This window comes from Lepidothrix coronata, unplaced genomic scaffold (assembly GCF_001604755.1).
Source record: "Lepidothrix coronata isolate B3197 unplaced genomic scaffold, Lepidothrix_coronata-1.0 Scaffold6, whole genome shotgun sequence".
NCBI lineage: Eukaryota > Metazoa > Chordata > Aves > Passeriformes > Pipridae > Lepidothrix > Lepidothrix coronata.
Window position 1 is genome coordinate 11,025,528 of NW_016690186.1, and position 13,456 is coordinate 11,038,983.

General features: G+C 37.6%; 1 protein-coding gene across 17 annotated transcripts in view; it reads right to left on the reverse strand.

Moving 5' to 3' along the window:
* The window catches only part of DLGAP1 (DLG associated protein 1), a 418,553-nt gene that overhangs the window by 148,551 nt on the left and 256,546 nt on the right, over positions 1 to 13,456 (reverse strand). The window contains exon 1 of one of the 17 annotated variants that reach the window (XM_017832758.1): positions 3,192 to 3,426. The exons of 15 other annotated variants lie outside the window; for them this stretch is intronic. The gene's annotated coding sequence lies outside the window, so the exon portion shown is untranslated. Of the gene's footprint in view, positions 1 to 2,063; positions 2,156 to 3,191; positions 3,427 to 13,456 lie in introns of those variants that run through there. One more of the 17 variants, XM_017832766.1, reaches the window with a different exon arrangement.

Genomic DNA, 13,456 nt, shown 5'->3' on the forward strand with positions numbered 1-13,456 from the left:
GAATATGCATAATTTTCCATAATTGTGTTGGCTGAACCTATACATCAATGTTTAGTGACATTAACAGCTGGAGACAGGGCTATCTGATCATGCCATGAATAGCTGAGAGGAAGTTGATTAAGACTTTTATTGTATTGTTATTTTTTGGCCAAAATAAGAACATTTAATTACGCATTAAATAAATTAAGACAATCGATGAACATAGTAATAAACAGTGGAAATAGTAATTCTACAGACAGCAGACCAAAACTACTTGATGGCATAGGATAAATGAGATGTTAGATACAGCATTATAAGGCTGAAGAATGCTTATTACTTTCAACATTCATGTTACATTTGCTTTTGTTTTCTTAAGGATGCCCTGGGTAGGAAGGGTATGAATATATTCATCCTTGTTGTTAATGAAGTGTCCCTAATGCACAACAATTTGCTGGAATAGCCTAGTGGCTAGAAAAATACCTATTTAAATCCTATGTAATTAAAGTGAAAATGAATGCAAAATAACAAAACCTAAATGCAAAACCTACCTATTCTTTTACAAATTTCATTTAACTATATTGTCTACTCGTATGTTTCAAGTTTATACATAAAGCGCATGTTCAAGAAATATGTTCTTTCTGTTAGATAAATGTGCAAACTTCTGTTCTATAAAAGATTTACTGATATGCCACAGAGCCCCTCCAACTTTATCTCATGAGACTGCAGAATTATGTTTCTAACATTTTTAAAGGAAGTTGTGAAAAACAATCAGGTAACAAGTCTTTCCACTTAAATAATGTGTACATAGGTATGTACAGAGTATGTAGATAATATAGATGAATGTAGCAGGTAGTACAAAATAGATAATTAATAAATCAAAATTACTAATATAATAAAAAGGGTTTATGGCCATTAGCAACTTACAAAACTTCATAATTGACATGCATTTTATAGGCTAATTATGAAGAGACAACGCTCATAATTTTTTTTTTCAATAATTTGATTATGTTATAGCAGTTCAAGACCTAGAGCAAAGCAAACTGTCATATGCACAATATAATGCGTAATGTAAAGTTTAAGTTCAATAACTGCTAAGATAACTGATATTAGAAGGATGTGGACCTCTTGGAGCAAGACCAGAGGAAGCCACAAAGATCCTCAGAGGGCTGGAGCTCCTCTCCTATGAGCAAAGCCTGAGAAAGTTGGTGTTGTTCAACCTAGAGACAAGAAGGCTCTGAAGAGACCTTAGAGCTCCTTCCAGTATCTAAAGGGGGCCTACAAGAGTGTTGGAGGGGGACTTTATACAAGGGTATGTAATGATAACACAATAGGGGAATGGCTTCAAACTGAAGAGGAGCAAGTTTAGATCAGATATTAGGAAGAAATTCTTCACTGTGCCTGTGGTAAGACATTGGAACAGGTTGCCCAGAGAAGCTTGAATGACCCATCCAACCCGGAAGTGTTCAAGGCCAGGTTGGATGGGGCTTTGAGCAGTGTGCTCTAGTGCAAGGTGCAGGGAGGGTGTAGCTAGATGATTTCTAAGGTCCCTTGCAACCCAAACAATTCTATAATGATATATTCTACTATATCAAGGTGTATAGCTTAACTATAAAAATATTCAAATATGAGACACAGGCAGAGTGCCCTAGATCATATTACTCAGGATGTGTTCAGACAGCTTTTGAATATCTCCAGTGAGGGAGACACCACATGATCTCTGGGCAATCTAGTCCAGTGCTTAGTCATTCCACAATAATGTTCTTCCTTATATTCAGGTGGAACTTCCTGTACATCAGTTTCTGCCAGTTGCCTCTTGTCCTATTGCTTGGCACCACTGAGCAGAGCCTGGCTCCATCCTCTTGGCATCCTCCCTTCAGATACTTGTATCCATTGATGAGGTCCCTTCTCTGTTGTCTCTTTGTGAAGCTGAACAGGCCCAACTCTCTCAGGCTTTCCTCATAAGTGAGATGCTCCATTCTCTTAATCATCCTTGTAGCCCCCTGCTGGACCTGCTCCAGAAGCTCCATGTCTCTCTGGTACCGAGACACCCAGAACTGGACACACCACTCCAGATGGGGCCTCACCAGGGCTGAGCAGAGGGAAAGGATCACCTCCTTTGCCCTACTGACAATGGTCTTCCTAATGCACCTCAGCAGATCACTGGCCTTCTTGGCAACAGGGGCACACTCCTGGCTCATGGACAGCTTGTTGTCCGTTGGGACTCCCAGGCCTTTCTCCACAGAGCTACTTCCCAGCAGGCCAGTCCCCAACCTGTACTGGTGTCTGGCATCATTATTCCACAGGTGCAGGACCCTGCACTTGCCTTTGTGGAATTTCAGAATGTTTTTCTCTGCCCATCTCTCCAACATGCCAAGGTTCCTCTGAAGGGCTGCACATCACTCTGGGCTATTGGCCACTCCTCACAGCTTTGTTTCATCAGTGAACTTGCTGAGGAGGCATCTACCGCTTCATGCAAGTAATTGATGAATAAGTTAGACAATACTGGACCCAGTTTTGACCCTTGGGGGACACTGCTAGTGATAGGCCTCAAACTAGGCCCTATATCACTGATCATGACCCTCTGAGATCTGCCATTCAGACAGTTCTCGATCCACTGGTCCAGCCTGCACTTCCTTAACCTGTCTATGAGGATATCATGGGAGACAGTGTCATAAGCCATGCTGAAGTCCAGGTAGACAACATCTACTGCTCTCCCTTCATCTATCCAGTCACTTGTTCCATCATAGAAGGCAATCATTTTGGCTAAGCACAATTTCCCTTTGATGAATTCATGCTGACTACTCCTAATCACTTCTTTGTCTTCCCCATGCTTAGAGATGGCTTTCAGGATGAGCTGTTCCACCACCTTTCCAAGGATTGAGGAGTGGTGGTGTATTGGGTTTGCATAACCAGGTTTTGGTAGCAGGGGGGACTACAGGGATGGCTTCTGTGAGAAGCTGCTAGAAGCTCACCCCATGTCTGACAAAGCCAATACCAGCTGGATCCAGGACAGACCCACTGCTGGCCAAGGCTGAACCTACTGGTGATGGTAGTAACACCTCTGTGATAACATTCAGGAGAGGGAAAAAAACCAACTTATTGTGCAGATGTAATTGTGACCAGAGAAGAGAGGAGTTGAGAATATGTGAGAGGAACAATTCTGCAGACACCAAGACCAGTGGAGAAAATAGGAGAGGAGGTGCGTCAGGTACCAGAGTTGAGATTCCCCTGCAGCCCATGGTGAAGACCATGGTGAAGCAAGCTGTCCTCCTGCAGTCCATGGAGGTTAATGGAAGTGCAGAGATCCACCTTCAGCCGGTGGAGGAGACCCACACCTGAGCAGGTTGATGCCTGAAGAAAGGCACTGTGACCCCATGGGAAGGCCGACTGGAGCAGGCTCCTGGCAGGGACCTGTGGACCTGTGAAGAGAGGAGCCCATGCTAAAGCAGGTTTCCTTGTACGATTTGTGACCCTGGGGTGGACCCCTATTTCAGCAGGCTCTTCTTTCTCACCCTGTGGAAGAGTGACCCACGTTGGAGCAGTTTGTGAAGAACTGTTGCCCATGGGAAGGACTCATGCTGGAGAAGTTCACAGAGAACTGTCTCACGTGGGAGAGACCTCACATTGGAGCAGAGGAAGGATTCCGCTCCCTGAACAGCAGCAGAAAGTGTGATGAAATGTGATGAATAGAGTGTAACCCCCTTCTCAACTCCCTGTGCCACTGACGGTGAGGAGGTAGAGCCCAGGAAGGAGGGGAGGGTGGAGGGAAGGTGTTTTTAAGATTTGTTTTACTTCTCATCATCCTGCTCTGATTTTGACTGGTAATAAATTCAATTATTTCCCCAAGTTGAGTCTGTTTTGCCCATTATGGTAATCAGTTTGTGATCTGTCCCTGTGATTATGAGCCTTTAGTTTTTCTCTCCCTGGTCCAGTCTCAGAGGGGAGTGATAGAAGAGAGGCTTTGGTGGGCACCTGGCATCCAACCAGGGCTAACACACCACACGCTGACTAGCCTGTAGTTGCCTGGGTCCTCCTTCTTTCCCTTTTTTAAGGCTGGGGTGATATTTGCTTTCTTCCAGTCCTCAAGTACTTTTCCTGACTGCCACGACCTTTCTAAGACAATTGAGAGTAGTTTAGCAATGATGTCTGCCAGTTCCCTCAACACTTGTGGATGCATCCCATCAGGGCCTATGGACTTGTGGATGTCAGGTTTGACTCCACGGTCTCTAACCTAGTCCTGCTCAACCAAAGAGAGAAATTACAAACAGAGTTAATTACTACCAGAGACATGCTAACTAAGCACCATCAGGTCCACAGGACCTTGAGTCTAATAGCCTTGTCTGTTCAGAAACTAAGCAGTGAGAAATGTTGATTTTTTTTTATTTTTTGATGAATGTGGTTCTTCTAAGATACCATTCACTGAGTCAGAGGACACTCCTGAATCCTCAGGTGTCTACCAGGTCCAAAAACCAAACGGTTGGGACACAAGTGGAAGGCAACGCAAATACATAAGGTTATGTATGTAGAGCTTTGAGTCAGGAGGGCATTTAACCATGCACACAAATTGAAACACACTATATTGGTACTTATATTTCAGATTGTAGCAGTCTTTTCAAAGAAATGCTGTGTTACTGTTTGAACTGAGAGGACGTAAATGATGTTTTTTAGCAGTACTGTGTGTAGTTGTGATCTCATTTTATGCTCTGTGGTAAACAAAAAGAGGTTCTAATTTCCACGGTGAACTCAAAGATTCTCAGAATTTGCTTATTTATTTACTCCCACACCACGGAATGTTCCCAGAGAAATTCCTCTCCCTAATACTCAAACTTTTACAAACAAGTGGAAGATATGTTTATGCTGAGAATCACACTTCCACATGTTCCTCATGTAGCACATTGCTTTATCCCAAAGGTCTTGATATTTTGCAGTCATTATGTGTGGCCTTTCTGTTACATTGCATCACATTAATGAAAATCTAGACATCAATAAAAGGATACATATTCTAAAATGCACCTATCCACATATTTTATTAAAGGTGTTCAGAAGAAAATGAGGTCTCAAATTATCTTCCTAATACATTTTGGCATGTAATATGGATATTTCAGTGCCTTGGGTAAAACTCTCAAGAGAATGTCTAATTTTTGCTTCCATGTCAGCAATCACACCAGGCAAGTGATATTTACAACATAATTTAATCTTGAGCAGTGGACTGGGAGTCATAAGGGAAATGTTTTGGCCAGTAACATCAACTCATTCCAAGTACATGGGCAGATCAATAAGTGGGAGTTACTGGGAGAAAAAATGTAATTAAACTCTAGCTGATCTGTGAGGAGGCCCTTGTGAATGGTACACATACAGAAGAAAACATGAGAGACATCCCACCAATGACGTAATAAAAATTGGTGTGTATTTTTTTTCTGTCTGCATCCAATCATCTTTAGTTTGCATATACTTGTGGTGACAAGTTTCACATTTACATTTGACAACTTTTTTCATTGATGTGCTTCTGGTGAGCAACTATGGCAGTTAGTACCAGGATATTACGTGCCTTAAAGTTTTGGGTTTGGCTTTCTTTTCTTCTCTTCATTTCTGTGGCTAATAGCAAGTTGATTCTCCACTAAGATTGTCACGAAAACTGTAGTCACTAAAGTAACCTAACACATAATTAATCTCTGAGTCATATCTAAATACATTACAAGAATTGTAGCAGTAATATGTCAGCAAAATTTTGACACGAATAGTCTGATTTTTTCAATCCTCTTAGGAATGTGACCGGCAACATGCAGGATTGCATGCAAAGATCTTGGGGCTACAAAAAGAAATACTAAACTGTGATTATCTGCTCTTCCACTCTCCTTGTTTGTGCACACAATTAACAGTCAACTTTAAAAACAAATTCTGATCTTCTTCAGTGAGTAATAATATACTGTGCAATTAGACTTCTTCTGCCTTTCCTGTGGTCTAGGACACCAAGTCTCTCTGACTCAATAACGTATAGCGCCTTGGTTGGAGAGCCTGTTGTGAATTTCACTGCAAATTCAGAACTGCCAAAGGACATTTTCTTTTCCCAGAAAGAGAACAACCAGGTTATTACATCTGTATAATGTGCACATAAGATAATATACTAAATTGAATCATTTCATAAATGTCATATAGGCAGTGTTGAAGCATACACCTCATACAAAAATTTAGATGTTGCATTTTATCCTTTTCAGTCTCTAGGATGATGAACTTTATGATCTTAATATTTTTTAAGCAGAACGTACAGAATTTTTAGAATGCCATTTCATCTGGAGAAACAGCAAAAGGGAATCAAAAGGAAGGAAACCCAAAATTTGGAATGAGGTTAACACATACTTACCTGGGTTGCTCTCTTTTAAGTACCCTACTGTTGCACCTAAGTTTGCAACTCTAGAGATATTTTGCTTAATTTCTTCATAGAAGATTTCTTAAAATGAAAGTATTACAGTCACTACCTTCTATCAATTGCAGATAATCAGTGGGATATGGGTGTCTTATATATCTCAGATAATAAAAGGAAGCAAGTACAAGGGACAGGTCACACATTCCTACAGTACTGACATCTGGTAAAAATAGAGAGCCTATCAAAGTGGCATAAAACATATAAAATTAAATGACTAATACCCATATGGAGATATCAGGTATGTATCTAGATTTCTGCAACCCAGTCAGTTATGAATGTCAAAGGTTTATTTTTCTAGTAGGAATGAGGTGATCAGCAGATAAAACCTACATACAACATCTCCAATGGACTTCTCCTGTCAAAGTCAAATAAATTCATGCTCCACAATGTGGTCACATATTGAAAATGGACATCCTTGTACTAAAAGAACATCCTGATCCTCTTGGTAAGGACACCAGGGTGACTAAGCAAAGGAGCCACTATAGGAACTAGTGACTGACAGTGATCTAATGGAAAATGCTAATCTCTGTCAGACCTTGAACCAACATTACACAAACCCCATCTGCATGGGTCAATAACTCATTTTCTACCAGTTTTTTAGTGTTCTGCAATTCTGTAGCATGGCAATTTTGTGACAGGTATCACAGTAAATTGTTGCCTGGGCTACAGGTTTTCATGATCTCTAGAGTTTTTCTACACATATATTGAAAGAACAATATTTACTGTCAAGCCATGGAAATGGCTTTGCTTAGTCCTGTGCACTACAGTGCACTCAAGGCACATGATACCTGAGAATCCATACTTTGATTTCTATGATGGCAGTGACAGTGTGATTGTGTGATTATATGATTTTGATGGTCTTAATCAGCAAATGTCATGATTAAAAGTGTCTCAGAGCTTTTTACTCTTTACTATTTAGAAATTAAGTGAAAGACTGTGTTAAATATTTCTTGCTCCATAAAAAATCGCTCAATTCACTCATTTCACTCAAAGCACTCAATTTAATGAAGCATAGTTTTATGAGACTCTCTACAGCTTCAGTCTTACTCACAAACCTTGACCTCATTTAGCAAAAATAGAAATTGATTTCCTTGAAAAATGTTCTTTCAACTACATTATATTTTAAGTCCAAGAAAAGTGAGTGCTACAAAAACATACAAGCACCAGAATCACTATGCATGCAGATGGTCTCCCATCTTGGCTTTCAATTGGTAGCTCTGTCTGAATGGTACCACCCCTGAACATCTCGTCAGCCTCAGAAACTAATGAAAAAGTGTCTTAGTGGAGAAATGCCGTGAAAACATTACAGAAGCTCTATAAAGACCAAGGGTAAGAGTTGTGAATATGTCACTTTTAACAGAATGACAATACAGGGTTTATTAATCATCATACTAGCCCCAGTAGTTCCCCCCACTAACTCTCCTCACTAGTCCACCAGGAAGAACCTGCAAAGCCTCAGAGAAACCATCTCATATTGTAACTATGAGCAAGAACTTCCTGGAAAATTCACTTCATAGTCATACCAGTATTATGGACCTTTGACTGTATCAACAAATTTCACCACTATGATCAACCAGCTTGGTCATGGATATGTTCCAGGTTCTGTGTGCCCAAGCCAGTTTTCTCCACAGAGGCAATAGGAAAAGAGATGAGGCATACAGTGCCAAGAACGTTCTGCTCATATCCAAGGCCAGTGAACTTCTACATGGGAGAAAACTGACTCCTGTAAGAAAGAGAAGCCCTCTCTGAAGGTATGAGATAAAAGAGCTCAGCCAGCAAGCCAGAAAAGCTCATTGGGTTAGTACAAAACAGTCATGCTTAGATCAAAACTTAATTTTTCTCATTTCAAGTTGTTTTTCCCAGCTCAATCTAAAAGTAAAACCCAGCAATTTTGAGCTCAGTTTGGCACTGAATATGAAACATCTGATTAAAAGACAGAGAGTAACAGAATAGTTTTAACTAAATAACTCCCTAAATCAGGGCTGTAACACTGAACTTTCTGAGTTTAAGGTTTATAAAACTGCACAAAGAACTAAAAAACTGAACCAAACCCTCATATATACTGTGGAATATTAATGCAGTTAAATAACTTTTAACCATTTTATCTTTGATGTCTACAGTAACTGATCAATACTTGTTGTGTCTCAGTAGATGAAATAGAAATAATTTATGGTTTTATAGCAATGTGTGGAATAGAGTTAGATTTGGCGGAAGTCTTAAACCGCTTGCTCAAATCAACGTGTTTCATTTCACCTCTACTGGCATAAAAAATAATAAGATACATAAAAATTTTATTTTTAGAGGGCAATATTTACTACAAATATTTTCTCATGCAGCTTCATTTCTTCTTATGAAGAAATTGAAATAGCAACCAGTTTTAAAGGGGATTATTTTTCACAGAACTCCATGAAATATTTCTGAGCTATGGCAAACTGGGAAATAAATCCTAATTTATGAGAATGTCTGAAAAAAATGACTGGTACTTTCAAAAAGCTATTTATCAAGTACCTCATAGAGTAAAATGTGACAGCAAAAGTAAGAGAAATTCCGTGGGCAAAATGTTTTTTTGCCAGGCACAGGACAAGACAGGGTTGCATCTCCTCTGGGAGACTATTCTGCCCTTGAACAGAGGACACAACTCCTCTTTACTGCTTTGAGGCTTCATTCAATTCCACCTAAACCACTGAACCACTAGCTACATTTAATCTATTAATTTACAACAGTAATAATTTAAAAGTTTTACAAAAACCTCATAACAGTAACCTTCATTTTATTTGGATATTATCTGATTGAAAATATAAAAAATTAAAAAAGAGTACCATGCCTCTTTTTTGGTTGGTTGGTTGGTTGGTTGTTTGTTTTTGTTTTGGGTTTGGGGTTTTTTTGGTGCATTTTCCAGTAAATAGAACCAATGGTCTGCACATACCTAGAAAAAAGTAAATTTAAGGATTAAAGAATACTTTTGAAAAGTTCATTTTTAACTTTGTTCATGTATGGTGAGGTATGCATACAAATGGCATCTGATAAGAATCTGATTGTAGGAATTATGCTTATCCAATTCAGAATCAAAAAAAAAAGTTCTATTATTATACAGGTAAAATCAAAACAAAGCTTAATTACTGAATACAAACTAATGAAATGATGAAAACATGCTAAAAAGCATTCATAGAAATAAAATTTTCAGAGCAGTGAATGTGCCTTAAGCATTCCAGAAAAGGCTTTCAGAATATCTTTTAAATCAGAAAGAGGCAAAAATAATTGAAAAAATTATTTTATGAAATTACTTATTATGAATAATATTCTGTTTGATGTTGGATGGCCAAAAAGGAAAAATGATTAAACATGCTTATATTCTGAATTGCATAGCTCATCTTTTTAATATCACAGGACTTAACTGTGATTTGTTTATTTCCACAGTTTGTGACTGATCTTTTATCAGGTTGATGAGGCCACAGAGGATTCACTCCAAGGCTTCGACACCATGAGCATAATGGTGATGGTACCCCTACGTTAGGTGCCACCTAAAATGCTTCTGCATGTACTTCATGTATATGTTTGTAAGAAACTCAGATCTGAAGGTGATTTCTTCTTCACTGTATGCATTCTGTACAGAAGCTTACCACAAATCATTGTGCTGACATACACAAAATAGTAAATGAATATCTTACTGCTGAAGGATGACTGACTTCATCAGCACATTAGGCATTTATACACTGCATGTTTCACTCCTGGGGGCTCAGAGGGAATACCAAAGCACCAGACTATTATTTTACACTATCCTTGACAGAACTTCACAGATTGTTGTTATTAAACACAATAATAAAGAATATATTTATTATTATTATCTATTATAATTTCTTTATATAGCAGAACATAGAATAAAGAATTAGAATAAAAAATTATCTATTTTAAATAATGACTTTACATAGAGGGAGTCAAGAAGTCAAAATCAAGGAAAATATAGTTAAGAATATTTCCTTTTCACTTGAACTTCATTGTATTAAAGAGTATTCATTGATACAGAAAAATCTAAGTGAGGGAGGGATTGGAAAAGAAAGCACTAAATCAAGAGGAGGAAAAGGAAGTATGAGCTTAATTCTCTTTTTTAGCATGTTACTATTTCCAGCAATGCCCCAACTGATATAACTTCACAGATCTCAGTGGAATTGCACCTGAGTGAGACCAGCATGAATATCATGTAAGCGAACAGAATGAACTTAATCTCAGCTTTTAATATTTACTGGTTTAAAGTAGTAACAGAAAATAAGTATTCTCCATAATATTAAGTAGGTACAGTTTTAAAACTATTAATAATGCACTTTAGAAGATAATGCTATTAGTAACTCATTGCTTCATCACACAGAACTGCCATAATGAAATACACTTCAAGGAGCTCCTGAAATTTATTTTACATGTAATTGCAAATGATAGAGTGTACATCTACTGGAATAATGCATGCTTTAAAGAGAAAAGCTTTATTTCTAGGTTCTTTTGCAAAACATCTTGTAATAAATATTTTAAAAAACCATTTAAGTAATACATTCTAAGTTAGTTTTAGTTAAATTAAGTTCTAATATTGTGTAAAAACTGCCTACAGAATAATATGTGGGTGTGCATTAAATATTTCCTTAGCATTGAAAATACTTCAGAAAGATGATTCTTTAAAAGAGAAACACCATGAACAGACCGGTGATATATGCACCTTGTTGCTTACTCCTCCTAATTTAATTTCATTTCAAGGTGAACCCTAAATGTATTATTCATACAATCTTCTTTAATATGTGTACAAACAAACCATGCTCCCTTAAACCCAAATAAAAAGTACACAGCTTTTTTACTTTATTACATCTTAGCTACTCAACTGAAATCTCATCTTTCCTTTCAAAACATGAGGTTCATCATATGTTAAATGTCAGCATTATTGTGTAAGTTCAGGAGGAGCCACAGTGGGCTTCGCTGTTTGTCCTCATACATAAGGGTTATAAAAACCATCCATAACTGCTACTCTGGAGCTACAATCTTTTGTTGACATAGAGTAAACCTTGTAGAAAGATAGCATTTCTGATTTTAAAGCTAAGAAGTAACAGAATCTGCCACATTTCCAAGAAAATTGTTCTGGTAATGAGCCACTGATACATAGCTGCATCTGAATGTGTCTGGTATCCAATTCCAGCTAATAGCTCTGGAGTTTTTTAAATAGACTTTTTCAGAAGCCCTTACTATGAGCCATGTTTCCTTCTGCTGCTACAAGACAGAATAATTTCACGCCCTTCTCTGTCATAAACTAAAATGACTGGGTTTCTCAATCACATTTGAAGGTAGATTTCCAGGCCATTCATCACTCCAGAAGCTTCCTCCCATCCAGTCTTTGACTACTTTATAAAATACAGTTCTTATCAGATATGCAATAATGTTGTTAGGCTGCATCAGTAGCTACAGATTTGTTCTTCTGAATTCCTCAGTCTACAAAGAATTTAACTGAAAATGTCCAGTAAACTTCTCATAGCAGGGCTTGAGTTTTCCCTTGCTTTTCCCTATGAAAAACCTAGTTTGGACTGCAAACGCAATACAATATATCATAAAAGACACTTATTGACAGCTATTTTCAGTTCATACAATAGATTTTTTTGTTTGTTTGTTTAGATTTGGAATGTTAATTTAAAACAATCATTTTTATATTCTTGAAATCATGCCCACACAGGAAGACAGATTCACAATTTAGCAATAATTAGATAAATTAAAAGCATTTCTCTGGAGAGCAGTCATATTAACCTACATTTTCACAAATGTACCTCAGAATCATACACAATGTTCAAGTAAACTAATTTTATTTTTCTTTCATATTTTCAACCACTACTGTTTACCAATGTTAAATCTGTACTGCAGAAACAAAATGACATTAGCCCCATAAAACAGCACCTGATCTAAAATTTCATGTTTACCCTCTCTCTTGGGAAGCTCACAGTAAAGCCAGACCCAGTGATTATTATCTCCTCTGACAGTCAGTCTGACCCCTGCTGGAACATCAATGCATATGAGTACTAGCAAAGAACCAGGACACAGCACTTAGAAATACACTACTGCAACTACAGTACTCAGTGTACTTTCAGACTGTACATTTTAAACACTGTAGAGAAGATCCAAGGAAAGAACTGTATAAGATAAAATGGATAGCTGCTTTCAGAAATGTACAATTTCGGTAGTACTATTTCCAGCAGATAAATGAAGAACACTGGTTTTGGTAAATATCCATTTGAAACTACTTGAGCATGAATCTTATTTAAAAATAAAAAAAAAATTAGAAAAGGTGAATAAATTACTTCTTTTAGCTTAAAGGATGACAGCGGCTTAAAGTATATTAGTAAACTAATTGTATTATCTTTATTCCAACGATAATATGCATTGATATTCTGAAACTTTTTAAAGGACTAGTAGCCAATGAGTATTTAGGGTAGAGATTAGTTCTTCTAGAGGTTATAAACCTCCTCATTATTATCTGAATTAGTGAAGGTAAAACAGCAGCAAAACACAAGTGAATGGTAACATGGGTTGAATTTTGTGTTGCGATGGGGAGAGTCCAGGGATTTTCAAACTGTGCAGTCACAGAGAGTTTGGTCATTTGCACTTTGAATTCCTTTTTTTCCATCTTTGACTGAATGGAATAAGGTATGCTTCAGCGATATCAGAATATATATTTTTTTTATCGTGTCTCTTGCTTCCATTTTATTTCAGGTTTAAGAAGAAATGTGGTTAAGGTGAGATGAGAGGAAGGCCCATAATTTTATTGCACCATCTTCTGTAACAGGTTTTTGTAGAACAGTGTGAAACGGAAGACAAATCAAAACACATATATTCCACAAACTCACTGAAAATGCACCAAAGAAGAGCACACGAGCAGATCCAATAAACACAGTTAATCTTTTCATGAGTGAATATGCGGAATGTTAAAAAGTGATGATCCTACTCTTTTTCTTTTTTTTATTATTAGGATAAGTACTTTATTGACTGATATGGTTTGAAGCTGGCTCCCTGCCAAGTCTCCAAACCTTACCA